General features: G+C 37.8%; 1 long non-coding RNA gene across 1 annotated transcript in view; it reads right to left on the minus strand.

The window, feature by feature from the left end:
• The window catches only part of LOC308069141, a 32,685-nt gene extending 18,508 nt beyond the window's left edge, over positions 1-14,177 (minus strand). The window contains exon 1 of the long non-coding RNA XR_013930295.1: positions 281-14,177. This is a non-coding gene — a long non-coding RNA (uncharacterized lncRNA). The remainder of the gene's footprint in view (positions 1-280) is intronic.
• Between the last annotated feature and the right edge of the window lie 7,633 nt (positions 14,178-21,810).

The following is a 21,810-nucleotide window of genomic DNA, read 5'->3' on the forward strand; positions in this document are numbered from 1 at the left end:
AGCACAGAGCCTTAGAAACAAACTCAGGCTGACCCTCAAACCTCAGTCTCTGGACCATTTTAGTTCAAGAATTAAACACTGCTGTGGGGATTTTTCATGAAAACTAAGGTCAGGCTATATTGTTTGAGACATGTATTCCATTCCCTACTTTAACCTCTGCTAGTTTCCAAAATCTTTGGGAAATACTGAAAACTGAGTTTCCGCTTGGAATGAAATGGGACAGAGGAAAACAGCACATGCAATGAAGTCCAGCATACTAGTGCATTCTTTTAGTGCAAACTTTCACGTTTCTTTAGTTCGCTTGTGGCAGTCTTCAGCAACTTCACTTCTGTCATCTAACATAAGAGCTATTAAAAACTATGATACACAAATGAGGTAATGTGAGTTAATTTTTTTATATAGGGAACACAGCAATGGAATATTCCCTTTCATCTGTGATGGGGGAAATTCTGGGATTTTCTTGTTTTTATCGATATGTCATTTTGCCGACTAATTTTCCAGTAATTCGGGAGCTGGCAGCAATGAAAGGCTGCATCAGGAGCAGCACAGCGCTCTGACAGCTGGATGACTCCAGCATAGGCAGCAGGCCAGTAAAGGCCAACTGCACTGTGAAAGTGACCTGATTACTCTCCTGACTGGGAACAACAAGCTGGTCTTTCCTCTGTAGATTACTATCACCCTGGTGTGATAAAGAAACCAGTCCACATGCCTTTGCATCCCTGGTTTTCTGGTGTGCCTGTATAGGCATGTAGTGACTATGTTATCTGAAAGTTTGGTGTGTTTGGGGCTGTGCTGACTTTCTAATTCTGCTCAGGTCTATTTGCCTGAATCTTGGAAACAGAGCGAGAGTGAGCCACTAAAAATAAACCTGTTCAACCCTTTTTCTGTGCTGGAGCTTTCTTTGGAGATTGCTTTTGTAGTGTGAAGTAAAAGTTAGAGTGCTGGGGTATTTGACTCTTAGCATTTTCTAGCAGTTACTCTATGAGGTGTGTATATGTACAGATCTCTCTCACAGACGCAGAAGGCAACAGAGCTGTGATTGCACTGGAGCTATGATTTGCATTATCAACACACTGCATGAGGAATCACAGGTCATTTCCTTTTGCTTCCCTACAAAAATTAGATCTCTTAGTAGTTTTGTATTCTATAGCATTTATGCCAGCAACTATTGCTTCTTATGTTTCTACATATGCCTGACATGCAAATCTGGCTCCATGAGACCTGCATGTCAGCAGTAGATTCTAAGCATGCACATGTCTTTAAAGAAATGGTAACTGGGGATGATATGTCCTCAGCACAGTGGCCTGCTGCCCACCTGTGAGGTGGATGACCCTCGTTATCAAATCTGGAAGATTTTTAGTGTGGCCCTCTTCAGTGTAGGATCAGAAAATGTCTCGTGTTGCTGTTGGCATTTTCATTCCTTATTGTGGTTGAAACCAACAATTTTAAAAGACCTGGAATGGAAGAATGACTTAATTGACCCGAAGCCCAGATGTGCTCAGGGTACAAGCAGCAGATAAGAGAGCAGCTTTTCTCTGTCGGTAGATAAATTGACATCATCACTGAAAGGCAGTGCAACGCTTCTCCTGGTCTCCGGCAATGAGCTCAAGTCTAACGCTATGTTATATTGTTTCTTTTGGATGCCACAGAACAAGTGTGCCAGGAAAAAAAACCAAACCTTTTTTCCCTCCTCATAGCCTTGTGCTGGAACATGTGCGCCTATTAGGTAGGAATGAATCATATATAAATAGCAACTGTTCGCTGGCTGTGAGGTCTTCTGTGGTTTTTGGGTTTTTATCAGATGTTCATATGAAAGCTAGCATTTTTTTATCTCCCTTCAGGTGCTTGTAACTTGGCCATATTTGGGGGATTTCCTTACAGGCAAACACAAAACACGGGTGCTGTTCTGGCAAAGTTCAAGTTCCTGCAGAATAAGAGGTAACACAGAATTTCAGTGAAGTTCCTAGCTTCCTGTAAAACATGGACAAAACCATTGTATTTCACAATCAACTCCTGGAAGGGTTGAACTTTCAACAACAGTTGTTCAAGGTAGACATCAGTATGCAATGTTCATCCCAGGTGGCAAAGGTATAAAAAGACTGAAGCCAGGGGTCATGTAATAGGAAGTATTGAGCAACCTTAATAATAGGTGGTGCTATCAGACTTGCCTATAAATAATCCATGTTGTCAGGAAACTAATGGATATTCTGCATTCACATTTCTGTAAGAGTCAAGAGTAAGTGGTTCACCAGATTTTCATTATTGATGTGTCTGCAGCTTTGTTTAAATATTATGCCTGCATTTGGGACAGGGGAAAGCTCTAAGAGTCCTTTCACCACTGGTGACAGCCGCCCTGCCCTGCACTGCAGAAACAGCTGAAATCCTGCGAGTACATTTACAGAACAGCAGTTGCTACAGCTGGGGGAACAGATGTAATCAAAAAGTTTTAGAACTTTTTTGGAGTAAAGGATCTCCACAAAAGATTGAGGATTGATGTTTATTTCAAAGATAATAAAAAAAAGTAGGTGTGGATTTTGCAATTAATATTTTTTTTTTAAAATGTTGGGAGAGTTTCTACCATTTGCTGGCAGAGGGGGCTATCTGTCCATGGTTAGCAGAACATCCTCCAGTCAGGAAACAGCAGGGGAGCAGAAGTCACTCCCAACAGCAGTGTGGTGTGCAGGGCAAGGAAGTAAGAAACACAGGACCTAAAAGTGTTTCAGTGATTTTGGTGGGAATAACAGATGTCCTTCTTCTAAGACCTAATGGGGGAGAAAAATATTTGACCTCTTGGATCACTGAAGATATTTACTAATATACTTATTTTTCTTTTTGTACAAAGTATTTGTTAAATACAGATAAAACAGGACAGCATTGCAACCTAACAGAAAGTGTTACGGTATAAGATTTCAGCTATTGTAAAAGGGTAAACGGGAGATATGCGTGAGAAATTTTGCTCTGTGGTTTAGGTCTGTTTTTACAGCAGTTACCTGTAGACTCTGGTAGATTTACTTGTTATTTCAGACCTGTTCTTGAAGAATGGTGATAAGGGCAATTTGAAAACAAAGAACCAGATTCTTAAGTTTCTGCTTTAAGATTCCCAGAGAAATGAAAGGTACATCAATGAAACCAGACTAGAATATGCACTGAACAATCAGAAGTTTGTCAGAAGAATGCTGTGGAAAGTGAAAAAGTTCATTTGATGTGTGCTTCTTTGTTACTTTTGGAATAGAAGAGGAAAAAAACAACCCTAAATTTTTAAGCAGCAAAGATAAACATATGCTAAGATGTCTGGAAAAGGAGAGAATAGAGGTGAAACTTGCCATAACCCTGATTTAGCAAAAACCTTTATGGCTAGTGAGTATTTGTATTTGAATATGGTACTTTGTTTGGGCTTACCTATCCATGCATGCACTCCCCTTAAATAAGCTAGTTTGGTCTGAATTTGAGACTGAAAAGAAATACCAACACCTTCTGTTAGGAAGTAAAGTAGTCAGAGAGACTTTAAGCATTCTTCTGAAACCTTAGGTGGGATTTGACTGTGCCAAGAGCATCCAGGCTGTGCTGCAGCACCAGGGTGCTCAGCGTGAGCTAGTAACCCAAATATTTTCCTTTCAGGTGTTTTTCCTCTGCTGCTGATGCGTGATCTACCTAGGCTCAATTGTGCTTAGGTGTGTGTGCAGGATACTGTAGTCACAGCAGGGGTGGTGTAATTAGGCTGTTCTTGGCTGGCAACTGGAGTACTGCAGTTTGCAAATAAGCACTATAGAATTTATGTAGGGTTCACATTTCAGAAGTAAGATACACATGTGTACGTTCAAATACAGTCTGTATTTTTTCTACGTGGGTTGTAGACTTCCCCTTTCCCACCCCACATGTCTACGTTAACTAAAGGCTACAGGGAAACCCACATAATTAAAAGGCACTGAGGTCATGAGCTGGTTATGAGACAATTTAGGTTTCTTGTGCAGGCCTGCTGGGTCGATGGAGATACAAGTCTGCTTTCAATAGGAACAATGATCTTCTATTGTAAAATATGAAGGAGAAAAACATAATTTAGGAAAGTCTAGTGCCTCACTGAGACCTAATTGGATTTTCAGAGATGTATATAGCATTCTGTTTCACTTCAGGATGCGCAGGGTTGATCCTGTCACTGCTGAAGTATTACATCTGAGATGTATCACAGTAAAGTGGCATCCCAGTTGAAAATAACATCTGAGTAAATATTTACTCAACTGAGAAACTAAACTGTGGAAAATACTGCTTGAAAACCTGCTTATTGCTCTGAAATATGACTAGAGAAAAAGTCAATTTCCTGAAATTCTGTTTAGCTTTACATCTCCGTGGTTTTCAAAAATCCCATGAGGAATATGCACTTGGTGAGAGTGTCAGCTGGCTGTAGGGTGTGGGTGTGTGGGACGGGAGGTTTTACTTACCTGCCTGAGGTAGGAGCCATGTTTCTCATAGCACCCATACACATTCTTCATCACTCTCTAGAAGAAGTTCTATTTCATTACATAGGCAACTTAAGCTATGTTTTTATCTGTATATCTATCCTATAATGAGTGAAATACCACCAGTAACCACATTTGTGGTGTAGCACAAGGCAGGTATTTATAAAAAACTCTTTCCTCATTTCTCCTTTGTTTCATAATTTGTGTAAAGCTTCATTTTGGTATGAGAAACAAGGCTTAGAAGTCATTGAGGCCTGAGGGTTGTTTCTTGCTCTTGTAGTTCTCTGTTCAGTCCAGCTCCCCTCTTTTGTTGCTGAAGTGCAATAAATAGCCTGTATGTAATTTAGGACGTGGCACAAAGGCATCTTAATGTTTCCGCTCTTAAGGAGATGCAGCGTGTGCTGCTAGTAGGAGAAACTTGCATTTAGATTGACATTTTGCTTGGATTATTTTCTAATTGATAAGCCAGTCCTAGTTCATAGATGTATGGGAGCAGATTCTTTATTTCCTTATTCCAACCAATAGCCCAGCATGATTAGACAAAGTCCCTTGTACAACTTGAGGACAGGTTAAAATTAATGGTGTAAAAGACACACGTTTTCAGGGAATGCTGTGTATCTATCAGAGAGGGGAGAGGGTATTTGCCAGTTGCAGGACAGCTGAATACTATTTTTTTTAAAGTATTTTTTTTAGATTTTATGCCCTTAGAGTGATGTTTTATACTTATGACAAATCTAAAACTATTTTTAAAAATGACTAATGATACAGTACTAATTAATGGAATTAGAAAGTGCTCCAGGGTTTGGTGTTGAGCCCAGCTGCAAGGTGTCAGTGGAACAGAAGGAGAGCTGCTTCGGCTGTGGTCTTCTGAATCACAGCATTTCCAGGTGGATATTCTGGATCCCTAGGACAACTTTTAGCCCCATGGGGAAAAATTCATGCATGTCTTACATGTTGGCTTTTTAGTGTGGTGAGTTTTTTAGTGTGTGTGCATTAATAAACAAGTCAGATGCCCAGAGAAAGATGACCTGGGACTTGAAAAAGAGTCTTAACTTTAATTTGCATATTATGTTATTTACACTTCTTAACAACTTGTTTCATCTTTTGTTAAGTATTTTAAGACTATTGGGAAACAGCATCAGAATCAGTGATTTTTTTTTTTTCCATGTGGAAAGCCAATTCAGGTTTTAGGTAGTGTGTCTCTTATTAGAAAAAAAATGAAACTTTGATCCTTTCCAAATCAAAAGCAAATAGCTGAAGGAAAGGGAGTGTAGACTATCTAGAAGGTGAAATTGCATCTTAGGGTTAATTTTTGTAGTTATCAAGGAACCAAATGAGATCAGAGCTTCAGTATTATTATTGGTATCTTTCCTGCTTAAATTTCTTCTATTCAAGATTTATATTTTTCCATCAAATTTTTCACTTTACCTTAATGAACAATGAGCGAAAGACTAATATAAAGGCAATAAACTCTGACTTGTTGAACCATTTCTTGTGGACTGAATCTCAAGCTTAACCTAGCATGTGAACCTCAACCTAATGACATGTCATGTGACATATGACATGATTAATTTTCTTTCTGTTTTTCTGCATAAGATGCATTTATCAATCTATAGCTCAACTGCTTATATTAATGTTTTCTTTAGAGTCAAATGTCACCCACCTATGACAGGCTATGAATCACGGATCATGATCCATGATTCTATTTACTGCAGCCTAGTAAAGGGAAAAGCGGCAAGCACTTTATAAGTAGCTGATGCTACTTGAAATAGCATTACATGGAGTGGTGATGTCCCAACTCTCCTGAACTCTAATATGCTTCTTCCTACATCTCTGTATGAGGTTAGAGTCCATCGATCTGTTTCTCATTTAATTAACATCTGAATTCTTCTGCAGGTGCAGGATTTGTTTTGATGTACTCCCTGGATCTTGACCCATATCTGAATAATTGAGGATTGGGTAGAATCTTTTATAAATGAGCTAATCATTATACATTAAAACCTATTACAGTCAATTTGTTTAATTCCCAGTAGAGCTACTAAAGTCCTTATCTGTGTCAAAATCTTTACAACAAAAGGACTGGCTGAAGCAAAGAAGATAAGCTTTTCCCTCCTTCCCTCCTGCCTCAAGTTATTTTAAAGAATCTCCTATGCAAAGGGGACTGTGTGGAATAGTTCTGAGGACTTGTCAATAACTAGCTAAATGTCAATAGTTTGGGTGTGGTGGCGGCTTTTTTTTTAATCCTTTAAATGAAGCATGGTAGATGTTGATACAAGAGTGTTAATGGTAAAATGGTTATAAAAGCATTTTATAATTTATAATAAATTTATAATAAAAACATTTGTCAATGTTTTTAACTCTGTGAACCGGTAGCCTAGCAAAATTAGGGTATGTCAAATCTACAGCAGCACTGGGCCAGTGCCCTGCCTGTAACCTTGTCTTCAGAAGACGTTGGACCTGCTGTACACCCTGCAGATCAGGTCTACAAAGTGATACTGCCTTTTCTGAATTCCCTGTGTGTGCAGAGCGCAGTGTTAGCCTGTGGACCCACAAACTGACTTGTTTGGCACTGTTTAACACAGGAATTGGAAAAGGTGCTGTAAGACAGCACGCAAAAATTATGTCTAATTTTTTATGACATTTGTTTTGTTGTTTGAACAAAGACACACAACGGAGGAGTAGCATACCTATCACATTGAACTAACCAATTGGGAAGTGCAGATTCTATGGTATGATAACTTTTGAAAATTTGAATTACAGAGTTAAGGTTCCTGGATTTAGCAAAAACATTGTGCTTTACAGGGCATTCAAATTTTTAGTGAAGTTGCTAGAGAAGATGTAGATTAAGTAACGATAGGATTTAGTGTAATTGATCATCTACTGTGGAATTGTGCCCTCTTATGTCATGGTACTCTTGGCCAGGTTAAAGGTGTAGGTCATTGGTAGGCATATGACCTCTTGTTTGGCTTCAGTGTGAAATGGAGTGCATCTGAGCTCCAAAGTACAACAGACTCTCCTTTTTCATGCTTTTTATTGAGGTTATGCAAAGCAAGGAGCAAAACAGTCACTGGCACTAGCATTGTATGTGTGTCATGATCTTCTTGCATATCCACTGGAGCTCCTTATAGATAGGACATAAGCTTATGTCGGAGGGTGGTCACAGGACTTCTCGAGAATGGATGGAGTAGCTGGTGCTTAATCACTAAATCTTCCCTAAAAGTAACCCTTGAGATAGTGGTCTTTCCAAACGTGCCCTCTATCAATCCCAGTAGTTTTCAGCACGCTTCTGATGTTTTAAAAGTGCCTGCACATTTAAATGACAGGTCGCCATTTAATTTAATGATGTGTTTGCAGTTATTTATGGGATATGGAGGAGTAGGTGGCATGTGTTATGGTATGGGATGTTACACAATAAACAGTAAACAAATTGAGAGTTTTTGTTGTACTTTTTTAGTTTGTTGTGGTGGGGTTTTTTAAGTGTTATTAAAAAATGGGTTATCAGTGTACATTGTTGCAAATGCAGATGATCCAGGGATTGATACCTGATTAACTTTTTATGGGAGAGGGTGTTTTATTTTGCAATGTCACATAAATAATACGTGTAGTTGGTTGGATGAAGATTTCAAGTGCAAACATTTCTGCCAGTAACCTTGACCCATATATGAAGGAACTAAATTTGTTGAGTGAGATTGGGGTCATTTAGTCTCTGTGTTAATTTATTTCTTGTCCTTTGCTAGGCAGACGTTGCCAAGCGCAGTGCGTCAGATTGCATGGTGAGAACATGATATGCTTTATCAGTGTCTGCCTGCCAAATCTATTTGACATAATATTTTGGGCTGCTTTCAAACTGAAGTTCTTTAAGAGGGGGGAAGAGTCTGGTGCTCTCATCTTCCTCATTGGTGACATTTTCTATTGCGTATTTAATAAAAAAATCTTTAAATAAACACAGTACTTCCCATTAATAGCATGCATACAATGTTATTTATATTCTAATCCTTTCATAGTATTTAGCCATGGGCAGAGTTGGAATTTTATAACCTCACTTTCACAAGACAAATAGTCTTGCTGGGATGATGTAAAACAGATTGCTGTTTGTTTTAAGGTGTGAGAATTTATGTATTTTCCACTTATTGAAGTGGACAGTGAAATAAATAAGAAGGGACACACCTGGGTTTAAAAGCGCATGCAAGTTGTGGCAAGGCTAATTCCAGAAAACTATTTTTATCTTTACGAAGATAGGAACAAAACTAGAGCACTCACCCACTTTGGTACTCTCTTGTTTTTCTGTATTTATTAAGTTAAAACCTGTGACTCGTATGGTGGTTTAAGAGAGGATAAATGATACAATTTTTGACGCAAGGACTCTGCAAGACTTGGTATGCACTTCCTGTTTATTAGCTCTGTGCTGTTAAAAACCCTCCATAGAAAGAACGCCCAGTAAATACTTCTCAGCAGTGCGAGCGCAACCTTCACACGAAGAATATTTGTCACAGCTTTGATCTGGGCCTGCAGACATACCCTCCCTTGGCAGAAGAGGAAAGGGTTGCGCTACATATGTATTGTGACGGAGCTGGACTCCCTCTGTGCAGACTGTTGCAGATCATGCAGCTCAGAGCTGTTGCTCTAATTCATGTTGAGTTTATGGAGGTCAGCCTGTGACTGAGAAGCAGAGGATTTGTCCTGACATTGCACCTTTCCTGTGTTCTCAGCCAGAAGTTGAACAGAGAAAAATTGCATCTACATTAACTGTAGAAGATTTTCTGAAGCTGTCTTAGAGGGCACTAAATCAGCTGTGCTATCGATTTTGTAGAAAAGACAGCTGCAAAGCAGATGTGAGGACTTGAATAATCAAAATCATTAGCTTCAAGCTTGACATCATTTCAACTGCTTTGTTGTAAACTTAAAATGATGAGCAAACAAGGTGAATTATCTAATGACTGCTCAACTTAAATAGCTGTTTTTTGTTGCTTTTGAGAGACCTGAACAGGAAGGTGGGGTGGTAATACAGTATGCAACTCGTTGAGTCAGTTAGGCAAAAATTTGTTCCCATCATTTTGTCCCTCCCGGTTGGAGGAGATGAGAGAAGGAATGTCTCAGAATGTCTGTAACCCAATGTCTCAACCCAACCCCATCATGTTACAGGCTATATCTAGCTGCAAGGAGTATTTCCAAAGTAAGTCTTTAATTGCTTTCTGAATTCGGTGCTGTGTCAAAACTGTTATTCCTTCTTGCATCACCTATGCTTTCATAGCTACTTATATTTTAAGTTATTAAAAATGAAAGCCCTCTCATAATACTATTTGTTGGAAGTCCTGCTTCGTTGTGTATCTTAGCATCTAGGCTTAAGGGAAATAAGTGAGCCAGTTTAATACTGGAATTTTCCAAACGTCTGTCACAGAATTGGCTTCACTTTCAGAAGATGGTGGCTAATTATGACTACAACACAGACAATAATAAGGAAATTATTTCACCCTCTATTTGCTTTCAAAATAGAGACCTTTTCTCAAAATAATGTTTTCCATCTGTTCTGAGATTTCACCAAGCTGCTGGATCAGGGCAACAGAAGTGAGAAGTTTGATGTCTTTGCAGTTTGATGTTCTCGTAATGTGAAACGTGGGGAAGTGGGGAAGAGTGTATTGCATTAGGCTGAGGAAATCAATAGAATATACAGTACCCTTGGCTTGTAGGCTGAAGTGGGAATAAATGTTTCTGACCTGTGTTCTTATATTGGATATATGTTTTTAGGGGGTGAGAGGGAGAGCAGGACAACTTTCTAAAATGTGGATTTTGCATTAAACTGTTAGGTACCGATCTTCCTCTGTACTTCGGTAGAACTTTCACAGATACAGGAAGTACTTTTCTGAAATCCCTTTTACAAATTAAGACTCATTTAATACATACAAAATATTTGGGAAACTCTGGATGCTGACAGAGTGGTGGAAAATATTTCCTGGGTTCTGTGGCTTAGAGGATGGCTTTAGACTAGATGGCAGGTAAGAATGCTCATGTTTGTAAAAAAGCTTAAAAATTTTCAAATACCGTGTCTTGAAAATAGGGATTATTAATTATTAGTAGAATTAAATCCTAGGTAGGTAATAACTTTTCGATGGGTCCTTTTCGAGAGAATCGGTGAAATGGATATAGCTATTAGAATTTTCATCTGAAACCCATCTTATATGGACAAAGTACCCTGGATGTCTGGATAGTCATGGCCTATATTGCATTGTATATCAAGACTGAAATGCCAGTGTACTTAGAGAAATGTCTCCTAGCCACCTACAGCATTTCAGGCTTCTGTGACCTTATTACCATTTCTCTTTTCATGAAAGCTAGTGATGAAAGAGCACTCAATAGATCTTTTACCATTATCCAGCCTGTTTCCTGTGATCTTCTTAAGAGAGTTAGGGAGAATTCCTAGCTGGGAAATGAATCTTAGGGTTAATGCAGTCTATCTTATCTCAGATCCCACTGGGAGAATAGGCTTTCTGTAATTCAGCTGCAGGTTATCCCTTCTTCGTGCAGACAAGATGGATGGGGAGATAGAACCACTCATTTAAAAAAAAAAAAAAAAAATAATACTGAGGTAGTTTTTTGGAAGACAAGAAAAAATTTTATTCCAGTTGGGCGCATGAGGAGAAAGGTTTGGGTGTAATAAATGGAACATTTTTAGAAATGATCGCTTTTTATTTAAAGTAATAGATTCAGAGAAATATGGAATCCACATTATTGAAAGTGATAAAACCATGTTGTCAGGGTCTGAATGTAAAACCAGGTTCCGCCTCATCCCCCAGTCATTACATCTGTTAGCTATCTCCTGATTAAATAAAAGCTCTTTTAGATTTAGTAACTTTGCTCTGGATATTGTGGCATCACTGTGCATGTAATGGTTTTAATAAATTTCATTTATAGAACTAAACAGAAAAGCAATCCCTGGCAGAGAGGTCTCTGGCTGCAATCTGTTAACTCTTTAGAAACCCAGTGTCAGCCAGCATACATACTGAACCTCACCTACAGCACTACAAACAATTGCAAATAATTAATGTGGGTTTAGTTTTGTTTTCTCTTTTTTAAACTGGAATATATAAAGATCATATGTAGTTCTGCTTGCTTTCCCTTTGCAGTTGTGGCAACAGTAGATAATTTTTAATAAAGGTAGAATCTTCTATGGAAAGTAAGTTTACAGGAAAATATTAATCCAAGTCCTGTCCTTTTTTTGCTGTTGTGGTTTAATCCCAGCCAGCAACTAAGCACCACACAGCTGCTTGCTCACTCTCTCCCTGGTGGGATGCGGGGAGAGCATTGGAAGGGTAAAAGTAAAAAACTTCATGGCTTGAGATGAGAACACTTTAATAATTGAAATAAAATAATTATTGTAACTAAAAGGAAAATAATAAAAATCGAGGGAAGTAAAGTCAAAGACAGACAAGTGATGCAAATGAAAAGCAATTGCTCACCACCTCCCAACTGATGCCCCAGCCTGTTCCTGAGCAGTGCCCTCCGGCCAGCATTCCTCGTAGTTTATATACTGAGTGTGATGCCATATGTTATGGAATATCCCTTTGGCTGGTTGGGGTCAGCTGTCCTGGCTGTGTTGCCTCCTAGTTTCTTGTGCAACCCCCAGCTTGCTCGCTGGCAGGGCAGCACGAGAAGCTGAAAAGTCTTTGACTTCAGTGTAAGCGCTGCTCAGCAACAGCAGAAACATCAGTGTGTTATTAACATTTTTCTCATGCTAAATCCAAAACACAGTACTATACCAGCTACTAGGAAGAAAATTAACTCTATCCCAGCCAAAATCAGGACATTTCCAAAAATCCCAAAGGAAGAATCAGACATATAAATTTTTTTGGAAGATAAGAGCAATCTGAAAGGATCATGTAAGAGTAGGCTCATCCTCTAGAGTCTGGACCTTACTTAGAGCTGACTGTAAGCCTATAGATTTTTCATATCTGTGTTTTAATTTATTTTTGAGTATGAAAACAAGGCTTTAGAACAATAAACACATTTTTGGTAGTAAAAGGCAATTCTTTTGTGATCCCAATGAATGTTGTTAAGTCCGCTTTGTGAAATCTACAGAGGGTATATCCTGTGCTAACTTTCAGCTGCTCGCTCTGAGCTCAAACTGAAACAGGACAGATGTGTAAGTCTGGAGGTTGCCAGTTCAAATTCTTCATGTTGGCCAAAGGCTTTGTGTTGTGTGTGTATGGAACAAGTTATATTATTATATATTGTGTGTGCTGCAGATAGAAGGGGATATATGCATGAGCAGAACCATCATTTTAAGAGTAGCTTCATCATTTTGTGACAGCAGGAAATTGCAAGATATCAGAAACTCTTATTCATAGGTGTCATTCTACGCTGACATTGTATAGGAATAGCACTAGGAACAGCTCTGGGACTGGGCCCCTTCTGTGTGTGTCAAAACCCCAACTGTCTTATCTAATTGTTCCTTCAAAACCTTTGGAAAGGGGAAGAAACACATTATTTAGAAATTATTTTTAAGGAATGTGAAAAGAGAAAACAACTGGAGAGTACGTAAGAGATTTTGGTCTTTATTCTTTTCAGGTTCAAGAAACAGGATCTGCACAAAAAAGATCTTTGCTCTTACATCTCCTTTCTTCATGCTCATTTCTTCTGTCTTCCTATATGTGTTGCATTTTTTGGGGAGAAGAGAACGCTTAAAGTAAAATCAGAGTTGAAAGGGGAATTTTACCCTTGAACAGTTTGATTATGTGTATGGATAATATTGATAGCTTTGGACTTGGACACAAAACATGTACTCGTGCCAAACCCTGGAACAATACTGTGATAATGAATCATACGTGCTGCATGGTACCTCTGCAAGGAATGATGAAAACACTATACTTGCTTTTGCATCACTGCTGTATTACACCTTACTTCCACTGATGACCACAGATAATTGTGTGGCTTACCTGCATTTAGTTAAGCTATTGGCATCTCCTTGTGAGATGGTAGGCTCAAAATGACTGCATCAGGAGCCAGCTTCTTGGAAAGTTGTGCAGTGGGAGTTCTGCTGTTTGAATTATAAACTTAGGGAATGAATATCTTTTTTTCCCCCAAATGAAATTTACTTCAGTGTATTTGGGGGAGGGGAGCACAGTCTTCAACAAGAAGTTACCTCTTTTGTTGATGTCACTGTCTTTGTACATCACTGTTGATGAAAGATAAAAATGGCCCATCAGAAATGAAAAAGCCAAGTCCTTTTCCATTGACGTCTATGAGCTTTGGGCTAAACCTAAGCAGCAGAGTGTCACTCAATTTTAGGGAGACAACTTGGGGAGGAAAAGAAAGAGAAATGGGAAGACAGATCTATTTTATCCTCTCTATGGTCCGTTTTAAATTCCTTGTTCTTGCTGTCTTCTCAGGGCTCCCAGAATGTTAAAATACATTGCTTAACAGCCTAACTCACTTTGTGAGTTTGGAACTCATACTGTTATCTTTTTAAGACCAGGAGGTTAAAGTGTGTTTTACTGAAATACACACTAGCAGATAGTATTTGTTCTACTCTAATCAAGGTCAGAGTTGGAGAGGATTACCTCATTTAATTTTGTTGTTTCAAAATTCTTTATTTTTTAGAAATCCAGTATGTACAACTAAAGAAGTTTTAAACATTTTTCTCACTTTTTTGGAAACAATACATCTTGGACTCTATCATTTTCACTTCAGAGGACAAATATGAGAAGATTAAGAGGAGGAAAAAAATCATCCCTTGATCAAAGGTTTATTTATCCTTCATAAGGTTTATGCCTGCTTTTAAGTCAAAAGTAATTTTGCTGCTACTTCTCTGGCAAAACTCGTCCTTTTATGGCAAATCTGACTGACATCTCACTAACCCATAATGTTTGATGAGGAGATAAGATTAACTAAAATAGTGCTTCCTGGATTAGATACTTTGGCCAGTATATGCTGTTTGCGTGATTTCTGTTACTTTTCATCTTGCTCTTCCAGTTAGTTCTAAATCGAATATTCAAGATAATTATTAGCTTTCAGTTCTTTCATGTAGGTAATATACTACAAATACTGTATTACTGGGTGGGTCTTATAGTCTAAGCAATAGTTGGTTTTGTTCTCTTCCTCTTACCAGTTAAGGAATTGAAAGCAGCAGTAAATTACCAGCAACTGCTCTGCCTTTCAGGAACCCAGAAAGAGCACCAGAAAGACATTGTAGCAGCTGTGAGGGACAGTCAGTAGAGTTATTTGAAGAAGAGTTTCTCTGAACAGTGGATCTCCTCTGACTTCCACTTCTGTAGGTGTCAAGCTATTGCTCTAATGCCTGGAGATTATGTCAGTGATTGCAGTGGCCGTTAAGGGTCCAGCTGGGAGAATGCAGTCCAAAGGCTGTATTCACAGTTCCGTATTTTGTGTCTGGGTAAAAGACACAGAGTGGGCGAGTGAAGAAGCCTACTCTCTGGATTTGTAGTTGGTTGTTATATGCAGGGCATGCACAGTTTTGTAAAATACAGGAATGAGGCCTTTGATTAACAATTTTGTAAGTATATGAATAAGCCAAAGGCGCTTTCAGAAAGTGATGGGTGAAGGCATGGGGGAAAGGAATGGAAAAAGAACAAAGTGCACGTGCAAAGATGTTGTAGCAAATCACAGCACTTCGGATGCCTAGATATGAATTGACTTGAATTCATTCTGAAAGTGGAGAGACAGTTGTTGACCTTTTCAGCTGTTTGAAATGGAGTTGCACTGTGACAGGGGTGTCCAGAAAAGATTAGCTGTGGCAAAGAGACATGCTTTGCCTATGGGCAGGGTCAGTAGGCCAGCAAAGTCAGCCCAAAGCTTGTCAAGACTGATTACATGTCAAAACCAGCTCTTGGGTGCTATTTATTGCACCTTTTAAACAGTATTTTATGGTGTGTGTTTCTTGTGCTAATAGTACAAAAAGCAACAAGGTTGATAGTCAAGTGTTCTATTCCATGGTATTGCTATACTGACAAGGGTAATAAAAGCTTTGATTTGAGGATGCTAATTGTTTTGTGGGAGAAAACATCAGTGAAGCAATCTCATGTGTTTTGATTTTTTTTTTTTCTGGATCAGCAGTAATTTAAGAAAGCAATCATTAGCACTGTATTTCTTTTCCTTTTTGTGATTCTTCCCCTTCTGTTCTCATATCCTCCCCTTGTCAGTGCCATCTAAGTACTGTAGTGTTATCTCACTTTTTCCTGGAGGACTCTTAATCTTTAATGTCACTCAGGAATGGATTGAACTACCAGGTTCAACTCAACAGAATAATTTTTTTCTCTCTGGTTTTGATATTCTGAATGGGTTTGAATCTTACTGAATGCAATGAAGTAATGCATTATAAAATAATGCAATAAAATGACACTGGCAGAGATCGAAGTCCAGTCCTGAAGTTTGGAGTCCATGCATAGATCAACTAGTATATTACATTAGGGGTCTTCTGTAAAATTATCACCGCATTGCAAAGTCCTCACTGGTTTGAAAGACTTTCTAGTGCTGAGCTGCAGGTGAATAAAAATCCCACTGTCAGCAAAGAGCCAAAACCTACCATAAGCAGTTGTTGAGTTGTAGCGGTTCTAGAGCTGCTGTCCTTGACTGATATCTTTTCTTCTAAATGCTCAATCAGATTAAAAAGGTAATATACATACTATACACTACCCTTATGTTTCTCTTCACATAACATATGGCTTATTTTTTGTGCCACTGTTTATGAAATAGAGATACTTTTCTTGGAAATGAAAGAGGAGATAAGCTATACAATATTATGTGCCAGTCTGAGCTGCCAGTAGCTCTGTATTAAGTTGTGGCACATGTAACTGAAAAAAATTCAGGTCCTTCTGGTTAATGTGTTTGCAGTAGGCATATTTACTTTGTCAGAATTGCTCTGACAAAAAAAATGCCAACATACAAGTTGAATAATTATTTAAGAGCAGATGTAAAGAGTCTAACCAAGAGTTTTGCATAAAAGGATTTAGTTTTTTAGTCTATCAGAAACCGATTGTGAATCAGTCATGTTATGCTGTGTCATGCGAAGACAGAAAAAAATGAATGGGGATTTATAAACAGACATAGAATCTGCATGACACTTGATACAGCCTTGCCCTGCCCAGCATTGGTAAGGCATCAGCAGAGAGCTATCTTCATTTGTGGCCCACTGTTCCAAGAAAATGTGGCCTGATGAGAAATCCAGAGAAGAAGAGTGATGGTGTAAATAAGAAACCTATTGAGAGAGACTGAATTTCAAGTCCTAAGGCTAAGAAGGAACATGACAGCAGCCCTCAGAGATGTAGAAAGGCTACCACAAATAATTTTTCTCCATATTTGCAGTGACAGAAAATGAGGGAATTCAAATATTAAGGAAAATCTGGGTTGAAATTTGGGAAAAGCTTTCTGAAGGTGGTGATGGTAGAGCTCTGGCCTACAAAGCCTCTGTTGTTGTCAGTGATCTCCGAACAGATTAGAGAAACCATAGGACGGACAGAGGAATGACATGAAGGACTTTACAGCTTTTTCTAATACTGAGCAGTTCTAGGACTGACTACAGAAATGCAGCTCAGTCAGAATATAAGTTTGATCTCTCAAATATATCTGATAATTATTTAATATTCTTTTCTAATTTATTATAGTAGGCCCCAGAACTCTGAAATTACTTCCCCAGGTTTTGTGCATCTTTGAACTAAATCATGCAGGTATGAGGCACTTAGCTTTCCATGGGAGGAGCACCACTGTTACGGTTGCTACTTGTTCACTGGGATTTATTTACCATTTAATTAAAATACAGCTTCTATCTGGAAACATTTTTTCTTTCATGTTATCTATTTCTGTGTCTGTTTTATAGAGGAGTTTAAGGTAATTAAGACATTATGCAATGTAAAGTAGGCCTTTCTATGATACTTCATGCTATTTATCAGATTCTTCTGGGATTATTGAAGTCTGGCATCATCCATGTAGTTAAGATTCATGTATACTTTATGTGAGTGAATTTATTTATAGTCCTTAGAGAACTACCTTTTCTCCATGTCTCCATACGCCAATGGGGCTATGCTTTTCATTCGTGTGTTGTCTGTTATGATAGGGGAAACTGGAAGAATAGAATTGTCATGAAAACTTGGAGTATTTACTTGGATTTTATAGAAGTGCTTAAATTATTTATTATAGGATTGGATTAGAAAGCCTATTCTGAAAGTATTTCCAGTGTTACTGAGAAGACCTGTGAGAAGGTATTTTCATTTGCTTAGTGTGTAAGAGTGAATGAGCAAGAAGGTAGTGCTAAGATGGAGTAGTCTAGATCTGATTCTGTAAATTCATAAAACAAAAAATTTTTGATCTGAAGAAACTTTTTTTCTCTTTTTCACGGTAAGCCTAAATAAGAATTTAGCACAACCCAGTTCTTAATTCCCCTTCTAAGGGCTTGCAGCGAATTCAGGTGTTTTACTGCTCTGTTCTGGGAGTGTCTATGCAAATGCTGTGTTTCTGTCCTCCTGGATGTAAATTGTGTCCACTGCATAATATTTATCCGAGTGCTTTTTTTTAAGCTAAGATGATGAGTTGTCATCATGTGATATTTTCTATTATTTAATGGTAAAAATTTTAAATCTTTATCTGATTAATTTAAAAAAGGAAAAAAAAGGTTGAAAAAACGTTGGAAAGGAAGTTGGTTTTGAATTCTTTTAAGCATGTATCACTTTCTTGAACTGTTGTCAGCTAGAGTTTGGATGGTTTGAATGAACAGGATGGTATGTAGTGCACAGTCATAGCATGTAGAAAGCAGTCAGGGTCAAATAATCTTATACCATGTTTTATGCTTTCTATCCAGCATTTTTGCAGATTGGCTTTAATACAAATGAAGGATGGGAAGCCTATTTCTGGAGAAATTATGTGATAAATTTTTGCCTGGTTTCTGCATTGCCTTTATACTATGTAATGCTTAAAAATCTTCATAGTCATGAAACCAAGCGAGGAAGATAACTGGTAATCTGTTCAGGTCTCTGGAGTATCAAAACAGTATTACTTCCTTCTCTTTCTATTTAATAGCTTTAATAGTAAACTTCAGTGTTTATTTGATAAGTCAAACCAAGAGACTGATGAAGGTTTACTCCAAAATAAAAAGTAAAAAAAATGTAACATGCTCCTCTCAAGCAAGGACTCATTCTTAAGCATTTCATTTGTGTTCCCTTTAAAGTGTATTTGTAAAAGTGTTGATTTTCTTTTAATTATCAACAGTTAGAAAAATCATTGCTTCTGAAGTCATTTAGGCCAAGATTCAAGAGAACTTGATGAGACAGGAAAAACAGATGATGATAACTTTTATTTCCATTTTAGAGATCCAACTTGAAGAGAATGTGTGATTGCTAAGCATAAAATATCCTTACTTTGAGTACAGCTTCAGTTTCTCTGTACCATATACTTTTATAACTTTATATCTTCAGACAGCTTTATATCTGTCCGAATTAGGCTAATAACATTGGCTCTTTGGAAAACATCAGAAACTGTCAAGGGAACTGTCCAAGCAAGGAACAAGTCTTTTTATCATGACAGAAATATGGATGCAAAAAACTCTTTTAACTTCTTAAATATGTACAAAAATATGGTAATAATAGAGCCCACTTAATGTAAGCCAATTAAAAGAACAGAAAAATGTAAATACATCTATAATTCATCCTACTTAAGAATGATAAAGCATTTTCAAACTTAGATCTGATTAAGAAAATCTCTAAGCAGTATATAAAACCTATCCTGTGATTCCTTCAGTTTCAGCTGTTACACAACTTACCAAACTACTGTTTTCTTTGTGCTCCTTGAAAATTAAATTTCGAAGAAGTCGTGCAATATCTTTGAGAGAAGATTAGATGCTCTTATGCAAATACCGTAGTGCTTTACAAATACCTCCTTTTCTCCCCCACCCTTCCGAATCTGATAAAGTTTTAGCATTGCTTTAACAAAAGATCAATTTTTCTAGGGAGTAAATTTTATTTTCTTTCGATGTGAATGGCACTTGTGGTGAATCTAAATAACAGGAAGTGGAACATGGATCTAAATAGCCCATGTCTTTTGTTTTCAGCATCTGATCAAAAATATTAGCATTTATTTTTGCTCGTTAAAAATAAAAGGCAAATGCAAAGGATTGAGTGTGAATCCAGACGTAAATTCAGGGCAGGGAGGATCAATGTGGGTGGTTTGAAAGGTGCTGTTGGATGTTTCTTAATGGGGGACACAATTGTTGGAAAGATCAACCTGTAGCTGAATTGATTTGGCTTTCAACAGGGGATAGTATTTCAGATAGAAACACCTAATTGGTAGTATACAGTAAAAGTGACACAATAAAAATGTCTGGCCTGTGTGTTAATTGCTCTGTCTGAATTAATACAGCCATATTATTTATTGGAATACAGTAATCAAACCAGCTGCTGACTGTTACAAAGGGGGGCCATTTCAATTAACAGTCATTGCTCCCAAAGGGGCAGTAAGGAGAAGTAAGCAATAGATGTATGCAGGTATTCAGGGGAGAAACTGAGTGAGAGAATGGCTCATTCTTGCACTCAAATGAGATGTGAAAGGACTTAAGCTTTGTAGAGAGTTTCTGTGATCTTCAAGGTGGTTTCTTATAAGCTTTGTTGCATAGTTGTCTAAGATTTCTTATTGGCAGATGGAGCAATTAGTATTAGCAGCAGACCTCTTTATTTCCTTGTGGGTAGAAATGAAATGCCATAAAGCCTAATCAATCTTCGTTCATCCTTAGTTACTGAAGTAGATGCTCAGATTCACTTTCTGACTTTTTGAGGGCAGTGAATTGAATTCATGTCTCCTGTTCCTTGACTGCATAATGTTTGGACAGCAGCACATGCTGCATGTCTCGGGTTTGAAGTGATTTTCATTTATGTCCACACTTACATATTGAGTGGGTGAGAGAGGCTGAGTAGTGTGCAAGACCTTCCCGAAGGATGGGAGGCACATTTGCTCGTATTCCTTTATTTTCCCAGTGAAAATATCTAAAATGCAAGAGAATTCTTGATCTGCCTAGAATCTGTTACTGGATGAATTTTCAGTCTTCTAAATAAGTAAAAAATATAACTCTCTTTTTTTGAGGCCAACATATGTTAATCTTTGTCAGTATAACTGAAAAACACCCAAATGTAAAAGCTTGCCTCAAAGATGTGATTGCTCATAGTGACATATATCTATACTGTTAGAATTTCTTCCTTCCCCTTTGTTTTATGTTCCTATAATACAGTCCTTAGGAGACTGAATTACCTTGATAGTTAGTGCTTGAGCAGTTTTGTGTGTTCCTTTTTTTTGATTTTTTTTTAAAATATTTTTATTTCTTTAGTAGGTTGATTCAGGATTTTGGGATTTTCAGGACTCTCTTGGCTCCAGAGTGCACCATCTCTGAGTAACATATTTGTGCAGCCTGGTGTTCTTAGACTATACCAAATATTTTACCCAAAATATTTTTATCTGAATGAAATATACTGTGTTACCACTCTCTGTTTTATTGGGTTAGGGGCATGAGGGAAAAATTAAAAGCAAATGCAAAATGAAACAATCTCAGACACACAACTCAAATTACTAATTTTCCAATCTAAATGAAGACTGTAAAATACCATAATACAACAGTCAAAAATCATTATATGAAGGTAGTGGTTCATAGGTTGGGTATCTTGACTAAGAGACAGATAGTTATGATAAAAAGAAGACCTCCAACCTCACAGCATGTCGCGTCACTGAAAGAAAGGTGATAGAGAATAGACTTCAGAGAATAGATGATAGACATTTTAGTGGCTGAAGTTGAAATTCAGCATAATTTATGGGACCTAAGCATTCTGGAACAGAAAAAAAATCTACCAGAACCTGTTTGCAAAGATTCTGTTTTCTATGAGGACACTAAATACATATGTTTTGGTCTAAAATCTTGAAAAGGCAGTATTCTAAATATACAAACAATTTTTTTACCTATAGAGTTGGCACCTTGACTCTTACTGCAAAATATTACTTTTAAACATACTCATATTTTGTTGATATAAATTATGTTGCAATTGTGTGCTAGGTGCTTTCTGTTCCTTCTATAATGGAAAGCTGGCCCAAAGCAGAGGTTTTGTGAGGCTACAGTATTTGCAACCAAATTCTTGATGTAACGAACCCATACTAGAGTGTGGGTATGTCTATACTTATGTATGTGTATGTTACTGGTATACAAAGTCCTTATACAAGACAGAATGCCTAGTGATGAGGAAGGTGGAACAGGGTTAGTTTATGGAATGTCTCTTGTTGCCCTGAAAAGTGCCAGTGGTGGGAGTGTGGGTGAAGGTTGAGTGGGCTTTTTTGCAGTTTTTCCCCATTAAAGGCTTTGCCTTGGCTCAAGAGATTGGCC

This window comes from Falco punctatus, assembly GCF_963210335.1.
Source record: "Falco punctatus genome assembly, chromosome: 9".
Taxonomy (NCBI): domain Eukaryota; kingdom Metazoa; phylum Chordata; class Aves; order Falconiformes; family Falconidae; genus Falco; species Falco punctatus.